This window comes from Pithys albifrons, chromosome 7 (genome assembly GCF_047495875.1).
Source record: "Pithys albifrons albifrons isolate INPA30051 chromosome 7, PitAlb_v1, whole genome shotgun sequence".
Classification (NCBI taxonomy): Eukaryota; Metazoa; Chordata; class Aves; order Passeriformes; family Thamnophilidae; genus Pithys; species Pithys albifrons.
Window position 1 is genome coordinate 14,865,766 of NC_092464.1, and position 17,337 is coordinate 14,883,102.

The 17,337-nt window shown below is 38.9% G+C and overlaps 1 long non-coding RNA gene across 1 annotated transcript in view; it reads left to right on the forward strand.

Moving 5' to 3' along the window:
• Window positions 1-8,185, forward strand: part of LOC139674098 (uncharacterized) — a 48,905-nt gene extending 40,720 nt beyond the window's left edge. The window contains exon 3 of the long non-coding RNA XR_011698273.1: window positions 6,828-8,185. This is a non-coding gene — a long non-coding RNA (uncharacterized lncRNA). The remainder of the gene's footprint in view (window positions 1-6,827) is intronic.
• The last annotated feature ends 9,152 nt before the right edge of the window (window positions 8,186-17,337 follow it).

Here is a 17,337-nt window from a genome sequence, read left to right on the forward strand (position 1 = left end):
TGGCAATCTCATCTTGCATTTCTATGGTCTGGATCACTGAAAGTTTTTTTTTTCACTTCGTCATGCATTGAAGGAGAATGTCACTCTGCTTTCCTTTTCTGTATTGCTTTTGGCAACTGTGAACTAAATACTCTTCAATAGTTGTGTCCATTTAAAAGTAAACATTTTATCACCTGTTCCTCTATGCTCCTTTGAAAGTTATGGCAAGAAAAAATCTAACTTGTTTTAAAAATAAGCTGGGGAAATATCTGATGCCACAGAAGGTCCCTGCATCCATGAATAATCATACCTTTTTAAGATATTTTCAAAGATGTGAAGACTGAAGGCACGACTGGTTAGTTAAGCCTTCTTTTCTGAAGCACAGCAAGTTCTTCAACACAGGCATCTACCACTTATATCTGCAAGTGCAGTAATTTGAGTCCCCAGACATCTTTGTGGCTATTTGGTAAGAACACAGTGTTAAAAACTGCCATTCTAGCTGGAAAATACACAGCATGGAGTAAGGCAGGAGGTAGTGGGATGCTGGGGGAAGGGGAGAAAGCGTCTGAGTTGGGGGAGAGAATGCATCTGATGGAAGACAAAATGGACAACACTGGAAACACTTGGGGCAGAGCTCCCTCATTCTGGCACAAGGACCCAGTACTTGTGCCAGTGATGACACTAAGGCTCTTTTTGTGTTTTATTTCTTGGCTCTTGGTCTGCAAAAGGTTGGGCACTCATCACCTAAGGACAGATCCAGCTTTGCAGGTGCCTGGAACTGGAGCTGAGAGAACACTGCCCCAAACCCTCCCAGGCCGGCTGCTCCTCTCGCTTAAATGAGCTTCCCAGTATTTGAGTGTTTGCATAATCCAGGATTAAACTGTGAGAGATTTACAATATGTTTGCCCTCCAGATCTGAAAGTTTATTTTTGACCATAGCTAATAAATAGTTAATACTCACATTTGATTAAAAGAAACCTTTCCTAAGAAAAAAACAAACCCAAAGCAAAACTCATAAACTCCGTAAATATCAGAGAGATTTTTAAAAAATAAATACATATAAATAAAACATTAGTGCACTCGAGGGAAAATAATGCCATTTTGATCTCAGTTAGAAAATATATTTGTCAGCACTTAAAGAAAAATATAAGCTGTTCTGTCAGGTAGCTAACAGAATTTTTAAGATTGGTGAAGATCATACTACTTCAAAAGAACAGCCACTAATTTATTTGTTCATTTAAATGCATCAGTTTGAACACAAGTTGTTCCCCACTGCAAGATGAAGTAGCTAGGGTTTTTAGCTAGCATCAATTTCTCTACATGGCTCTTGGGCCCTGCTTGGAAACCAGCTCTCCAGTAACCTTTCAGTGGCATCCAAGATCCCTGGCCTTATGGGCATCTCCATGGCCTTTGAAGCTTTAGACAGGTATGGAGCTCTTCTCCATAACTCTGGCTGGGATTTTGAGTCACTTTCCCTTATGTTGGCATAAAAAACGTCTATATTAATCATAGGTGCCTTTCAGAACAACTTCAAGAGGGAGACTCATATGATTCCTGATTCTCCAAGATCTGAGGCATCCTAGACACCAAAGACAAGAGCAATGTATTGCTGTCTCATGGTGGCTATTTTTCATCAGTACAGATGTTAGAAGGTCAAAGACACTGATCTATCTTGATAGGTAATTTTTCAATCTTTAAAGTTAGATAATCGCCTTCATAGTCAGTACAAAGTATTCAAAGAAGGTATGCTCCCTTAGCAAACCACACTTCTGAGAAGAGCAACCCAATCTTTTTAAATCGGTTTATACTTTATCTTTTCTTTGCTTATTCTTGGCATTTAAAACTGTTGCAAACGACATCATCAAGGAAGATCTACAAAGACAAAAAACACAAGAGGAATTTTTTTAGAGATGAAAACAATTAATGGTGTTCCTGCCTCATGGTTGTCTTGTGATTGAAATCTGATCTGCACTATTGACAAGACCATTAATTACTGGAAATAATTTACAATTGTTTTCGGAAGTCAAATTCCCTCATTCTTCCCATAACAATTCTGAGCACCCATCACAGCTTTGCATATGCTCAGCCACAAAATGGGGTCCTTATCCAAGATAGGATCATTATGTGTATCTTATACAACTAATTAAAAAGTACATTTGTCAGCAAGATTCATTATTGAGAAGTAAATCAGAGATTCATATAACTGTTACAAGCAAAAAAAAAAAGAAAAAAGTAATGAAGAACTTAACTGTTGGACAAACATTTACCTATGTGTCTATTAATTAGTTAACCAGCAATTCAAAAGTAAGTCTTACAGCTTTAATATGGAAGCTATTTGTAGTAGTTTTGGCTTTAGTTTTAGCTAGGCCTCAGTTTAGCAGGCCCAGAGAGTGTGACATGGATTGAAGGGGACAAGCATCACCTGACAAGGAACCAAAAAGATATTTCATATCATTTTGACATCAAATCAAGTATAAAAGAAGGTGTAGGAGGTGCCTAGCTCTCCTTCCCCTCATGGCCGAGTGCTGAGCAGATCTGCTATCCCCTTGCTGGGGGTGTTGGGCCTTGTCATCAATTCACAGCTCTTTGGTGTGGGAAATACTTTTTTTCTTTTGTCCTTGGTTTTCTCCTCTTTTGCTGAATATACTTTGGGGGAGTTTGTTGGGGTGTTTTTGTGGGCTGAGGTGGTGGAGGTCTGTGTTTTTTGGGTGGGACACTCGGTGGTTGTTGTTTTTTTCACATTTGTATATATATGTGTTATATCATGTTCTGTTTTTAATTGTCCCTCTTTTGTATAAATATAAGAAGCTTGCCATTTCAGACTTTGTTTTTTACTTCTTCAGGGTTTTTTCCTCCACCCTCCCTTTTCCTGGGAGGGGACTCTGAAGGACTATTGGGCAGTTGGCATTTTGCCAAACTAAATCAAAACACTATTGAATGGCAATGTGTTTATTTTAATTCCATTTTGAAGAGGTTATGAAGTTGCAAGTTCCCAGAAGCTCCATTCATTTGATATTTTTCTGAAAATCTTATTTTGAGCTGAGATGAGAATTTAATCTCTAATTTGTGTAACAATAGTAAGAGCAAAGAAGCAAGTAGAGAAACCAGTAGCATTTCAAGAATTCTAAATTATAGAAGTTAAATAACAAAGTGTAAATGTTATTTTTAGTCTAAAAGTTCGTAAGCAATACCTAAACTCTGAGGGATGGGAATGTTTTTGGGCACCTGGGGCTGTCAGTTCTTCAAACAAAAATAAAAATTAACAAATGAGAAGGGTGTATTAAACAGGGAAAAGCTGTTTTACAGCATTATGCAAGTAAGGTGTATTTCCTCATGGTCACTGGCATTTGCAGTTACAGAATGAAATGACTTTGAGAGCCTGCTCCTGAGTTCCAAGGCATACACTGCAAGCCATAGAAAAAGGAAACACTACCTATAAATCAGTGTCACAAGAAGTGAAAAAAATGACTGCATTTCAGTCTACAGTAAAAATATTATAGTTAATGAACTAAGTATGAAATCTCTTAAATTCAGAATTTTTCACTTCATCAGCTCTCAGGACATGTGAAGTTTCCTTGTGCGTCTTTAGAGAGGCAAAATGGCCATGAGCCTAAATTTTTAACTCAGCAATTTTCACTACCATTCCTTTAACATGGTCTTCAGGTTTGTATATTATATAATTATTTTCATTGGAAGGCACATTTTAACATCTGGGAGTCATTTGAAAGAATGTAATCAACTTTGCCCTTTTTTTTTGGAGAGTATCTTCTGTGAATATTTAACCCATAACTGATTGCATGATTTACCAGTTTAACCCTGACCAAATAGCAAAATTTATCATCCTTGGTTGTTACTACACAAATCTATCACAGTAACAGAACCTTTTCCCAGTTCTCTGTGTGTACAATGCTGTTCTTGTCTATGACAGGCTGCTCCATTCATGCTTCTCTGCTGTGTTAACAGGGCTAACACTGGAAACAGGAATTTCCTAAATGTGGTGGAACCTTTTCAGGGTGAAGGTTATTTTTTGATTGTTATAACCATTTCCTTTTCAACAGTGGGCCAGATCCTAACATCCACCCTTACTTTCTGTATTAAGTCTTATGTTTTCAGTCTTCACTCTGTCTAATGCATGGTATTATGTAGTAAATGTGACCCTTAAAAGTTGATCAGATAATATTAAAAGAATGCAAAAGTGGTTATAAATACACACACTGTTATACTCCTGGGCTAGGAACCCAGGATTTTGTGGCCTCTCACAGATTTGCAGATTTTGCCCAACAACTTCCAGTTATTTTTCAAAACTCTAGTGGACTAAACCAGTATCAGCTTTGTCTTACTCTTTTTTTCCATTGCCCCTCCTCCTGCCCAGGAGTGAACTATGAGGTCAAAGAGGGACAGGGGGGGAAGGGAAGAAAGAACAATATAGCAATAGAAAGGGCGATATACGTCTTTCAAATAAGGTCTAGGAAAGGTCATATACTAAAGAAGTGAGAAAAAATAACAAAATAAAAGGGCAGGTGCAAGTGAGAGAGGTATTAAATCAGAGATTAAATCAAATTGGGGAATAAATCAAACGATAGAGTCTAGACAGAAGAAAAGGTTGCAGGCCCTAAAAGTGCTGGGAGAGAGAATATATCAATGAAGACAAGACAAATTAGAATTTGCACACTTGTAGTGAAAGAGTGCCTGATAGACAAGGGAGGGAGATGCATGGGGGAAATTCATCTTTTGTGTGTACAGTGAGTGTGCAGAAATAAGATCAAAATCAGTTTGTTTCTTGATTCAGAGGGACCAGCTCTGATCGTTTAAATATTGTGTCTCCTCATGATGGAAGACAGCAGCGTCCTGCCACCTAGTCAGAGACCCAGTATTGATAATAACACCAAATGTTCATGCCCAAACAGAGAACATGGGTGAGTTGAGAGAGTTGCCCAGACATAAATCATCTCACAGTTATGCAGAAATTGAGTCTCCCTTCCTGCCACACTATCACCACAGGCACTTGGGGGTATGATTGAATTTGGCTTGACCCTAAACTTTTGTAAAGATAAATTTCTGCACAGTTTTGGAGAGATTTCATTCATCTGAAGGTAGGAATTGTAATGGTTGCATCCATGGAAGATGGATGGCTGTGCTGTTGTCTGATCCACAGAGCAGTTACTCTGTAACCATGCATATTATAGCCCCGTAATTGCATCCATCATACCTGCTGTAAAAACAAACAAATGGACTCCCATATTCACTTAAAACTAGATAAGCAACTGTTCTTTGGCAATGTGACAGATACTTATTGCCTGCGAGTAGTCCATAACAGATAGGAAGGACAAGGATTATGGTGGATTTGTAAACCATAAATTTAGAAATCCACCTGGGAGTCTCCAAGCCAGTCTCTTCCCCTAACTTTGTTTGAGTTATGCCCATGGATAAATCTGCCCTTCTGTCAAAACTCAGTGAAATTTTGTGCTGTCTCCTTTTAAAGTGTCAGTCATTTATGTGTTATAAAAGCTGGAGCTTCAGCAAATCTAAATTAGCCTAGAAATTTTTTCTTCACAATTTGTAGCAGGATGAAATGCTGCATTTTCTATGGCTCTGCTTTCCTGTATGAAAATGCACCAGATGAACTTCATTAAAAATTTGTGAAAATGCTGCAGAATTGTGATTTTATCCATGTTGGTTCTGAAAGAGCTGAAAACAATATTGCCTTTTCTAAAATATGCATATAAATACATAAATCAAACTTCTGCTTGTTTTGCTTTTGCCCACAATAACTGAAACTACAAATCAATTAATCAAAACTAACAAAAAAAAACCCCAATAACTGAAACCCCCAGAGGATTAGCTAACATGCTAAACACTAAATTACTGCTTGGGTACACTAGTTAAACATTAGAACAGATGTGACACTACTCACCTAATTTACTTGGACCATGTGGATAGTGAGAAGCTAGCAAGCTGAATGAGGAAGTCCACACAGGAGCTGAAAGTAATTTAGGTCACAGAGACATTGCAGGCAGGTCTGACAGCATAAGATGAACACTCCTTCAGCTCTTTGCTGCTCCTCATCTGCCAGACAAAATGTTTGAGTGCATCTCTAAATTGAATCCAAAGTCATTCAGGGTTGAAACTATCACAGGCTCACCAGAGCTTTGCAGCCTGCACAACCTGGCAGTAAGCAGCCCAAAAGACCAAAAGCACGTTTCAAAAACAGAAACTAGGTTTTACTTGAGTAAAAGCTAAAGGAGTAAACTTACTATGGAGGAAGTCTAGAAGGAAATACAGCAAACTGAGAGTTTGTAAATGAACTTTCTCCTGCTTTATGTCCTGGCAAGACAGGGACATTCTGACAGGGCTGCTTGGAATATGAGCAACTCAGCGATGTTCTGGGTTGTGAAAAAATTTACAGTCTGTTTTGGTTATTACATCAAAAATCTTTCTTTCTGTAATATCTGCTGAACCTGTGTTCCCCACACTTCTGAAAGGTCTCTCTCAATACTTCAGGCTCGGTCCTCCTTTGCTGAGACCCTCATGCTCACCTTACATTTAGAAGTGTCCCTTTGCCCGCTCCCCACTATGCTCTATTTTTTCCTCAGGAGGAAGAGCCTTACTCTTCTTCAAGAGCAAAATAAGCAAGGAATCTTCTGTTGTACTTCCCTCTGAAAAAACCAAACCAATCTGGCATGCATTAACATGTGGTTCCCATAAAGAACAACAGTAGTCCTTCACAATAAGCTCATGTCACCAAGGGGGGGTTTAATAAGCTCAGCCCACTGACTATGATGCAGTAGTAACTTGATTTAGCTACAAGTATCAATTATAATTAATTGTTAATATCTGTTGCCTTTCAGGAGCCCAACTGCTATCTGCATACCCAGGTCTCTGGGGAGGCTTCTGCTTCTCTCCACATCATGTCTCCTCAACATTCCCTTTCCAGTTCAGGGTCAGGCTTGGAAACCCTTGCATTTCTGCACCCTGATTCAGATGCTCTGAGAAGGACGATATTTTCCTGAAGGTGAGACAACCCATCTGATCTGCATTTAGATGGGTTAAACAGTCTTCACATCACACTTTCCTTGGCCAGGGTGGTTATTTCTGACCACCAGCTGGGAGCCATTGGAAGCTTCAGTATCTGCATTGCTGCCTCCAAAAGTAGATCTCTGTTGCTTTGACCAATCTGTGTCTAATTTTCCCTCCTGTCTCCCTGTAAACAAACATTGCTTTGATTAATCTGTATATAATTTTCCTGTATGTCTCCCTGTAAACAAGCATTGTATTTCAGTTTAATGACATCCTTAGCAGTGATGAGCTTAAAACGTAGGGGGAGACACAACAGGGTGTCAGGAGATGAAGAAAGCTACCTGGAAAATCTGAAACATAGCCTGAGAACTGGTTGCTGTTTACTGAATTTAAAATGGGACAAGCATGAGTATATTTGTCCAAAGGGACTAGAGGAGGTAGAGTCGAAATAGTAAGATAAAGGCAGAAATAAGAACAAATGGCAAAGAGGTCATATGGATAGAGCAATATGAGGGCACTAAGAGAATAAAGGACTGCTCCTCCTCAGATGCAAAGTGGTTGCAACCAAGAGCAGATTTAGTGACTAAATGACCAGAAGTAACAGCATCGTTTCCATTTTTTCTACATTTAATGGCCGTTGTGACAATAATTTATTCTTCTAAGTCACAACAACTCAGGCTTATATCCTTTCCTGTTCCAGGAAGGCAAAACATAAAAAAAATTAAGCTTTCCAGAAGTAGTGTCAGTGTAGACATAGTTCTGAAATGGATCCAGCTTCTTGGGGAACATACCTAACAGTTCACTTAGGTTTGAATCATTGATGTTTCATTGTTTTGAGTTGATAGTTTAACAACAAATAGTTGTTTCTTCTTGTGGAAATGTTGGTGGGTACAGATATCTCACACAAAAGTTTACTCTCCTTTGTTTGTCTTTTCTTTCCTGTGAAAAACTTAACTATTCTTTGGAAAAATCTTGGCTATGTGCTGCACTTGAATAGCAGGAATGAATGTTGTGACAGCTAGCAGGGGACATAGCAAGGTGCCTGGTGTGGTTGTATCACTGTATGTTCTTCTTTTTGATTCTTCTGCAATGTTCTGTACAAAGACAGCTGCTGCAGATGGAAAAATGCATCTTGAGCATATTAAATGTATCCTGCTCATTCAACACTGAAAATAAATATCAAATTCTCATACTATTTTTTATTGTTCAATAAATTTGGCCCATTGTGTATCACTTTCCCAACATGGTTTGTCTTTTCTCTCTTTTACCACTTAGCAATTTGTCTGCCTCTTTTATTTCATTTTAATTTTAAGATATTACAATCATCCCAGTATTGTTCAGATGGAAAGAGGACTTCTCTTCTGCAAAGTCCCCAAGTGAACTCTGAAATAAATGGAATATAGTTGCTGTTGTCCGATATTTACTTGGATCTGGAACATCATATAATTCACACCATAACAGATTGTAGTTTACAATCAGGAGGCCGAATCCATGTCTGGCACAGCTCCACTAAACTCACTGGAGTTGAACTGCTTTATTGAATTGCCTTGTGAACCTATATATTGTAAGTGGATCTGCTGCAGTCCTTGGAGTAGAAATATCAATGCCTTTCAATATTGCATAAATGTAAGTATAATCCCAAACTGCATTAATTCCTCTAGGGGCATTATGTTATTTTTATTAATGAGTGGGAAGGGTCTTTTCTCCAGTATGCTTCATTAGCCTATGCTGATAGACAAGCTGTATTTTTGAGTCTTTTTCAATTGCAAATTTGGAAGAATCTCTATGACTTAACCATTTTATGAGGGTATTTGAAACTGGAACTTTACTCCTGGGGATGAGATCACATCATAGGCATTGACCAGTGTGATTATTTAACTGCTCAAAATACTTGGGGGAAATCACTTCTGAGAATTACACTTTGTTATTTTAAATGTGATTCTGTGCTGCATATCCCACCCACCTCCAAACCTGGCCTTCAGCTACTTGGACTCCACTCAGGCAATGTTAGCTTTAGCTGACACTTCTTTTTGATTTTCTAGTTCCCAAATGAAAACTGTTTCCCCATGGATCACTGTATACATGTATGTTCATCAGTCTGCCACCAAGGCCTCTCATTTCAGGTGTGAACTTAATCCGATCCTTATGTGTGATCACCATCTCCCACTTCTGCCTATTTTAGCCATGTCTATACCAGGGAATAGGGCATCCACAGTGGTCAATACTGTTTCAGTATCAGGCTGCTTTTGCCACACCAGCCACCACTCCTGCAAGAGGGGATTTAGGGAACAGCGTGGGACAGTGATGGTTCCCTGTGGGCAGCAAGGGTCAAACAACAGCTTCAAGAAGATTGAATTCTGTTGTGCCCACACAAACCACCACACGCCCCTTGCCCTCCTGAGCTGTTTCCCATATTGGCAGAGATGTAGCTGATTTGTAAATTCTAGAGGGTCTAATTACAGTTTTCCTGTTCTGACTGGGAAATGGTAACCTGGACTAGGATTACCCCATCACTAACCAGCAAATGGGCTGAGATAAGAACTAGAATCTCATTACAGCTGCTGCACATGCTGATGAAGGACTGCCTTTTCCTCAGCTTTTAGTACAATGTTAGTCAAATGAGTACCAATATAAACATGATAACAAGTAGTCCTATTTTTAAGTCTTAATTAAAATTACATTTCACCTTTGGAAGAAAGGTTATACATTGATGTTATTCTGGCTTTCACACACACTCTTACTATGTATTAAACAATCACTCCAGGTGATGAATATGCAGAAGTTGGTGAATTTTAGAAAATAAATTTTTCATTAAGAGGAAGAAATCACCCTGCAGTTTATAAAAATATTCTGAAAATATTGCTAGCAGTAGCTAAAGCCAATCATAAATTGAGCTGTAAAAGTTCTGTCTAGATGATTCAGTTTTTCAGAAAAATCTTTGCATTGTTCAAGTCTGTGCATCCAGTTACCTGGATTTCTCTGGATGTTTCCTAGGAACTACACAGAAAAATATTAAATAATAAGAAGTAACAGGGTAAATGAGTATCTAAAATTGTGTAGCTCTTACATGTCTTGACTATATAGCTACAAACTTTGATTAATAACATTACAGCTAACAATACTCATTCTTTAAACAGGGAAGAAACCTTATATTATTACACAGGAACATATGTCCATACCTGCCTAACTCCCTCATTTGCACAGACCATAAGGGGGTTAATCCATATGGAGGACTAGTAAATGATAATTGTAGCTATTCAGCTACTGATCCTTAAAAATACTCTTATCTTTCTGTAAGGTATTTGTTCATGTGGACTGCTAGCAGTATGTATGCTTCTTGGCTAGCTTACTGTCATGTAAAGCAAGTCTTGCTCATTTATTCAACAATCTGCGCAAATTTAACATAATTTGGTTAAAGATTTCCCTGCCAAATTCAGATAGACAATTGTATTTTACTACAAACCTCATTCTAATATCCTATTTAAAAGTCTAATCCATCCACTACTATTTTGCCTTTGATTTGTTGTATCTTTGTGTGTTGTCTTGGAGATTTGACGTAACTTCCTTCCAGATTTATTGATATTTAGAACACGGACAGCATGTTTCTAGAGACATATAAGCATGGAGAAGTGCTCTCTAACGGGATACATTTCAGGTTACAAAAGGTCTAAGGAGGACACTTCACTTCTATAAGATGGAGATGTCCCATTAAGGAAAATGTTAAAAGAAAACAAGCAGCTAAAACTGGAGTACATGTTGTGGCAATCATGTTCATGGAATTAGCCATGGAAGTTCAGGTTCAAAAAATGAATATTAAAGCCAAAGCTAACACTTTGAAGATTTCAGGAAAAGTAAATATGTTAACATCTGCAAATAATCCCTTCTAGGAGCAAGAAAGATACATAGATTAATAATAAAAACTGTTGCATCACCATGCATTCTCAATAAGGCGGTTTGACTGTAAAATATTGAAATGCCTCTTGTAAAACGTCTTTTGGTAGGTACTGGGACAGGGTATTTACTGGCAAGCTACTACCCTAAAAAGACTGTAGGATCTAGTGCAGAATTTTCCAAATTCTAAAATCCAAAGGATAGTCATCTCACATGATAGGCCCATTTATAAAAAGGATGGTTCATATGCTATAAAAAAGCCACAGGTTTTTCCCAGTCTAGTAAAAAAAGCAAGAGAAGTACAGAAAACAGTGATTTTTACCAGTTTCATTCCTTTTCAGAGCTGTAGCAGCAGTCATTGGAGAAAGACCAGAAAGATGTAAGCAGATTACTTCAGGAGGTCTGTATTCTCTTTGTAGTTTATTACCAGGATGGCCCAAAAGCCACGCTTTATCTCTGTAACAGGAGCAAGGCATCCATTTTCCAATGCACAGATTGAGTAATGTTACTGCCATATTTTATTTCCAAATTAGAGGAAATGTCACTCAGCGTTCATATTTAAAATGAGAAGGAAGAAAAGCGCTCCCTTCATGCAGTTAAAAGAAAAAAAAAAGAAGTAAAATCTGTTAAATATCCACTGACATTTGCATGAACTTAAAGCAAAGCATGCATCACATCTTGGACTAGCACAGTTCGCATATCATATCAACTAACATATATCGATTTTTAGATTGAAATATATATTTTTTCTGTGTGGCAAACAATTTCTGTGGGCTGTTAATTATGCAGAAGACACAGGGAAACCTTCTGGAGCCAGGGAACCGGGATGCAAAAATGTCCTGTGTCCAGCCCAGGCCTACTGAAGCATCTCCCAGTAAGTACAAGGGTAGAGGAAGATAAACTGTACCTATATGTGCATATACCTGCAAATACATAGGATTCAGCTTTCTCTGAGAAGCTTAGGAATGATTTAGCCATCTGCTCTGCAGATCACTCAGTCCAAATATAAACAATTTGGACTGTACATAAAGGAGATTTCTTTTATTTTCTCCCCCATAAATATTTAAAACTAATCTTGAATTTGAGATCTTTCATTCAAAAGTATAGTCCAGGCTACAGATCCTACTGGGAACTGCCATAAAGCATTACCTATAAAAGTAATTAAAGTGTTGGTATCTGCATGTACTTCTGAGCAGCTGGTCTATATTTGAAGTAAATCTCTGTTCCTGGCTCCATTAAAGAAAGGGACAGTACAGAATGAGCTAACTGGCAGACATCTCTGAGGAACCTCCTTTGAAATCAGCAGGAAATTTAGCACAGATTTCTTTCTTCTCTGTCTGCACGGGTAAAATCCTGGTGTGCTTGAACCTGCTGTGCTTGTGGCTGATTTTGTCAGTACTGGAATCTGCTGGGAGTCTTTTAGGTGCTTAGGAGCATCCTAGACAAACCAGGTTCTTCAGACTGCAGTTTTCAGCTGTCCTGGCAATAACACCAGATTCAGGTCCTTCAGAGGATTAAAGCTCTGTTTGGGTTTTAGGAAAACATACTTGATTAAGTTCTCAAGATCTTAACACTTCACTTTCAAATATTTTTCCAACCAGCTGTTGTCTGATCCTGCAAAGTGCTGAGCACTGTCAGCTGTCACAGGGCTTTTAGCTGGACAATTACATCTTTGCAGTGCTCCTGCCATGTTCCACCACTGGAGGTGGAGGCTGAACAGCTTTGGCAAGATAGACTTATCCTTCTACAGTAAGGAAATAAAATACTCACAGTAGATTATATTAACTGTCTGTCTGAGCTGCTTTAACATATCCAAATACCTGTCCTATTTTTCAAACAAGCCAGCGGCCTCCCCAAGTTTCATTATCTGTATCAATCATATCACTATTTAAATAAAAGGAAGAGCTTTAAAATGTGAGAGAACAAGCCTAGATATTTTCCCATGGGGCACCTCTGAGCACAATAGTATCTTCGCTTCAATATTTTTTCTGCGTCTCTTTCAAGCTAACCACATCCAGACTGTGGACATGCCAGGAAATGCCATTCTGGGACTAATTTACTGGTACTGAAAACGTTATTTCCAGAACTGTCACTTTCCAAGGGAATTTGAGTATCCACAAGTATTTCAACTCTAAGAATTCATTTTCTGACATTTGGGATCCATCTACACTTCAGTCCAGCTGAAACCAAACAAACTCTATCCATCCGTAATCTCCCTGAAACTGTTCAGGACTGTCAAGGAAATTGCACTGGAACCAGTGTTGGTATTGGCTGGTATGGTTCAATGCTTTGTGTGGAATGGGATTTAAATGAGATCATTTCACTACACTTTTGGTAAATTCTGTTGAGAAACAGCTGGAGGCAATGATTTCATTGCCTTATTATTAGTTGTATTATAGGACACAATAGAAGCAGAAAAGAATAGGATTTGTGTCAGAATTTTATGTAAAATTTTTCTCTCCTGCCCAGGCATCAGCACTGGGTCCACAAAATACTGATCAGATCTGAATCCCAGGACCTGGCTAAAAATGGAAGGACACATCAAATGGGGCTCCACAGGAGCTGTTTTGCTTGTTTTTTTCATTAACAGATGATGGAGTAGAGACTAGACAGATGATAGAAACCCAGAAGAGACTGAAAGAATATTTACTGCAGGGCAACCCTTGAATACAAAATACTCTTGATAAGTCAGTCTGGGGGAAGTACTGGATAGCACACCTAGGCAGAGCTAATCATTTGGACAAACACATAACCTAGACCAGGCAGCTCAGTAGAGCAGGAGATCAGTGAATCAGCATGGCAAGTCAGTCAATAATTTCAATTCATTCCCAATGTTCTTCTTTGAAGGGCTCTACAAGCAAGCACAGCTGGAAAGACAGGTGAGGCTGATTTTCTGCTGCACACAGCCCTACTTGGAATCAGCAGCAGACTTGCCACTCTGGGGCATTTTGTGAAGGGTGGTGAGCAAAGGGAGAGAGTCCAGAATAAAGGAACTGAGAATGATCAGAAATCTAGAAAATACAGGTAGTTGGATTGACTGAATGAACAGAAGATACCTAGTGTGAATAAGAGATAATGGAAAGAAAAACAAAGTAATAGTCACCTAGGAATGTGAAATGCTACTGCTGAGACAAGTTAATAGTTTTGTGCTTTGGATAGGAAGTAATAAGTTGAATTATTATATGAAAAAATTGTATGGAGCATTTGGAAAAACTTTCAAATGGTACAGACTGGAAAGAAATAGGTAGTCTCCAGAGGAAGTAAAACTCCCAACTGTACAGATCTTTTAGAACTATGGTAACAAATATCTTTCAGATAGGGCACAGTTAGAAACAATCCTGCTTTGTGAGTCTCCAACTTTTTGACCCTTCCAAACTGGAGTAAAATCTCAACAACATTCCCAAACAGCAGCTTTCCTTCAGTGAACCTGCAATCCACCAGTGCTCTTCAGGTTCAGTTTGAAAACAGTTGAAAAGAAACAGAATATCTGAAATTAATTAAGATTTCACAAGGAGAATGATTTTTCAAGAAGAAAGAAACTGTGATTGATGTGAGCTGCCATTGTTATTTATTTAAGAACCATGACATGGTCTCTGGTACTACAAAGGTTAGAAGAGAAAATTGGCATCTTCCTTTCTTACACCTTCTGTTCCCCTGTCTAACCAAGATTCAGATCTACCTGTTTTGCTGAGAAAATTCTATGACTTTTTGAGTCTATAAAAAGAGACAGATTGTCTAGACACTTTCAGAGATGACTTCCTGAAAGAGATATTGCCTGCTAAGCCAAACCCTTCCTCTGCAATGCAAACCCCATAGTAGTTAGTGCTTATCTTGGTCTCAGTCTTATTTGGAATGGGTCAGCTGAGCACCTTCAAGGATGTGTTCTGGCCCTGAGGATTATTCAAAGTGCAAGGATAGTACAAGTGTAAGGAAAATAACTTCCCTACCAAGTGAGACAAAATAACACAAACAAACAAATGCTTCACAGCAATCTTCAGATAGCTTCCTCTGGGGAAAAAGAAAAGGCTCCACAAACACACTTTTCTTCATGGTTCTGAAAGTCAACAGTTCTCCTTGGTCAGGTGAAGGTGTGTGATCTGGTAAGTCAGGTACTCTGGCTGTTTGAAGTGCAATGGGAATATTAGATCTGCCTCTTCCAGAGTTGAAAGAAAAACTTCTGTGGCCATGCAGAGACCCTTGGCCAGGTTCTTATTTGGAAAATAATTAAGTAACAAATTTTACCTTACCCTGAAAGAGCCAGGAAGTTCCTGAGGAACTCCTTCCTAAGGAGGAAAATAATCTCAAATATGCAGTGCATGTCCCTTATTAAACTGTAGGGCTAATGAATGACAGTCAGTGCCTTACAAATGGGATCAGCAAGAGGAAATCATTCCTACAATCCACTGATGCTTCTCCTTTGGATAGTTACTGATTTGCTTAAATTTGTAATTTGCATATTTCCAGCCCCTCAGTCCTTCTGTGAATTGCCATCTCTGCCTCCTCTTTACTGACAGCTGGCCACCACCTCCCTCTAAGCTGTCTGAAAAAATTTGCCCTCCCGCAAGTATAACATTTTGCTTTTTGGTTAGACAGTGATAAGTGTTGAGTGTAAAAGACTTTTGGATAATTTAATTCACTTTGCAGAATTATGATTCTGCATGCACCATTAGTTCAATCATAAACCAGCTACAATAAGAGTTAGGTCTGTTTTGCAACATGAAGCAGACAAGGCTGTTCACTGGAGCAGTCAAGGGTGCTTAATGTTACATTTGTTGTTGACTTTGAAAACAAACACATGTGCACTGAAGTACAGCAATCTGAAAGTCCCATGCAGATATAATAGCAGTGGCATCTCAGGGATCCTGGGCTTGTGTTCAGAGATGGATGTGACAGAAAGGCAGCAATGCCAAGTGAGAGCCTCACATAGTTGTGCCAGTGGTATCAGGCAGCAGATGTGAGGAAAGTGTCTTCAACTTTGCAGGAAATCAAAGGACTCAAAAGTGAAAACCAGAAGCTTCCATCATGAGTAGGGGTTGTCTGAGGAGCATAGAAATGAGAGCATTTTAGGAGGGATGTCACTCATCTCAATGCAGTCTTGAAAGTTTGAAAAAGGAAACTTCATGTCACTGGGTTACATTTAGTATTGAATTCTGATCAGCTTTCACTTCTAGTAACATTTATTTTGACCTTAGCAGTGCAATTTGTGACAGAGAGGTTATCTCACCTTCTCCCTCATCACGTCTTCCTCATCACTCTTTCACCACACATTTTAACACTTACTCATGAGAGGCTGGCTGGGAAACCAGAACCAAACACCACCTAACTGTGGCTGAGTGCCAGCCTACAGCTACAGTGCAAAGCATGTATTACTTAAGAACCTCTTCAGTATTTATTTTGGAGAGCGTCATCACTTTCAAAATTAAGCAGTAAAGTATTTAGCATACCCTCTCCTACTTTCCTCTTGGAGCCAGAATTTTCACAGGAAGTCCCCAGTCAGAAAAGTGTTCTTGGCAGGGAAATTGCTTTTAACCCCCAATTTGTTGTTCACTTACACTATAATGGCCTAGGCTGGTCAAGAGCAGAAGCCAACAGCTTTAACCTTGAGTAGCACTGGGTGACATGGAGACAGGTGAGAATTCAGTGATGACAGCTCAGAGTTGTCTCAGCACTCTCCTTATCACAGAAATGGTGCAAAGCCATTTTGACCTGTTGGAAAAAGCTGCCCCACTTGGTAAAGTATGCCAGCACTACAAAATGAAAATGTTGTCATTTACATATGTCTAGGGACAGTAAAAGGATTTTACAGTAGTAAATTTTACATCTTTTTTGTTTTGCCAATCAATAAAGCAGACAGAGCAAATTGGTTCTTTGGATTACATATTGAGAAGCAGGAATTTAATTTATTGCCTGACATACCTTTCCTTAAATTAAATAAGAAAATATCTCACTACCTTAAAGTCTAGTGAGACTGTTGTGCTTTCATGCCTTTCCTTCAGAGCAGTTTATAGACTTAAGCTGCTTCATCCAGCACATTTGCAATCTCCCATGTCCAAAGACATGCACCAAAATCTATTGAAATGCATAAAAGACATTCAGATTAGATCCCAACTATTAAACAAATATTCACTGAACATATTGTTCAAGATAATGATCTGTTTCCTGTCGGATGCTGTTGAGGCTTTCAGATCTCTTGTTGTTATTTTCTAATATTTACATTACAATGGGAGCTCAAGGTCCTAGCCAGATGACTGCTGCTTTGTGCAAGCCTCTGCCCACATATGTGTGGCCAAACTTCACAAACGAAGATTTGGGAAGGGCTGTCCCCACGTGGGTGTGCCCTTCCAGCCTGCGCAGTGGATTTTTTAGGTGAGGCACAGAGTGCACAGAACTGGCCCCACCATTTAAGTCCTGAGGTTCATCTGCCACGACCGAGCAAGCTTGGACAGTGCC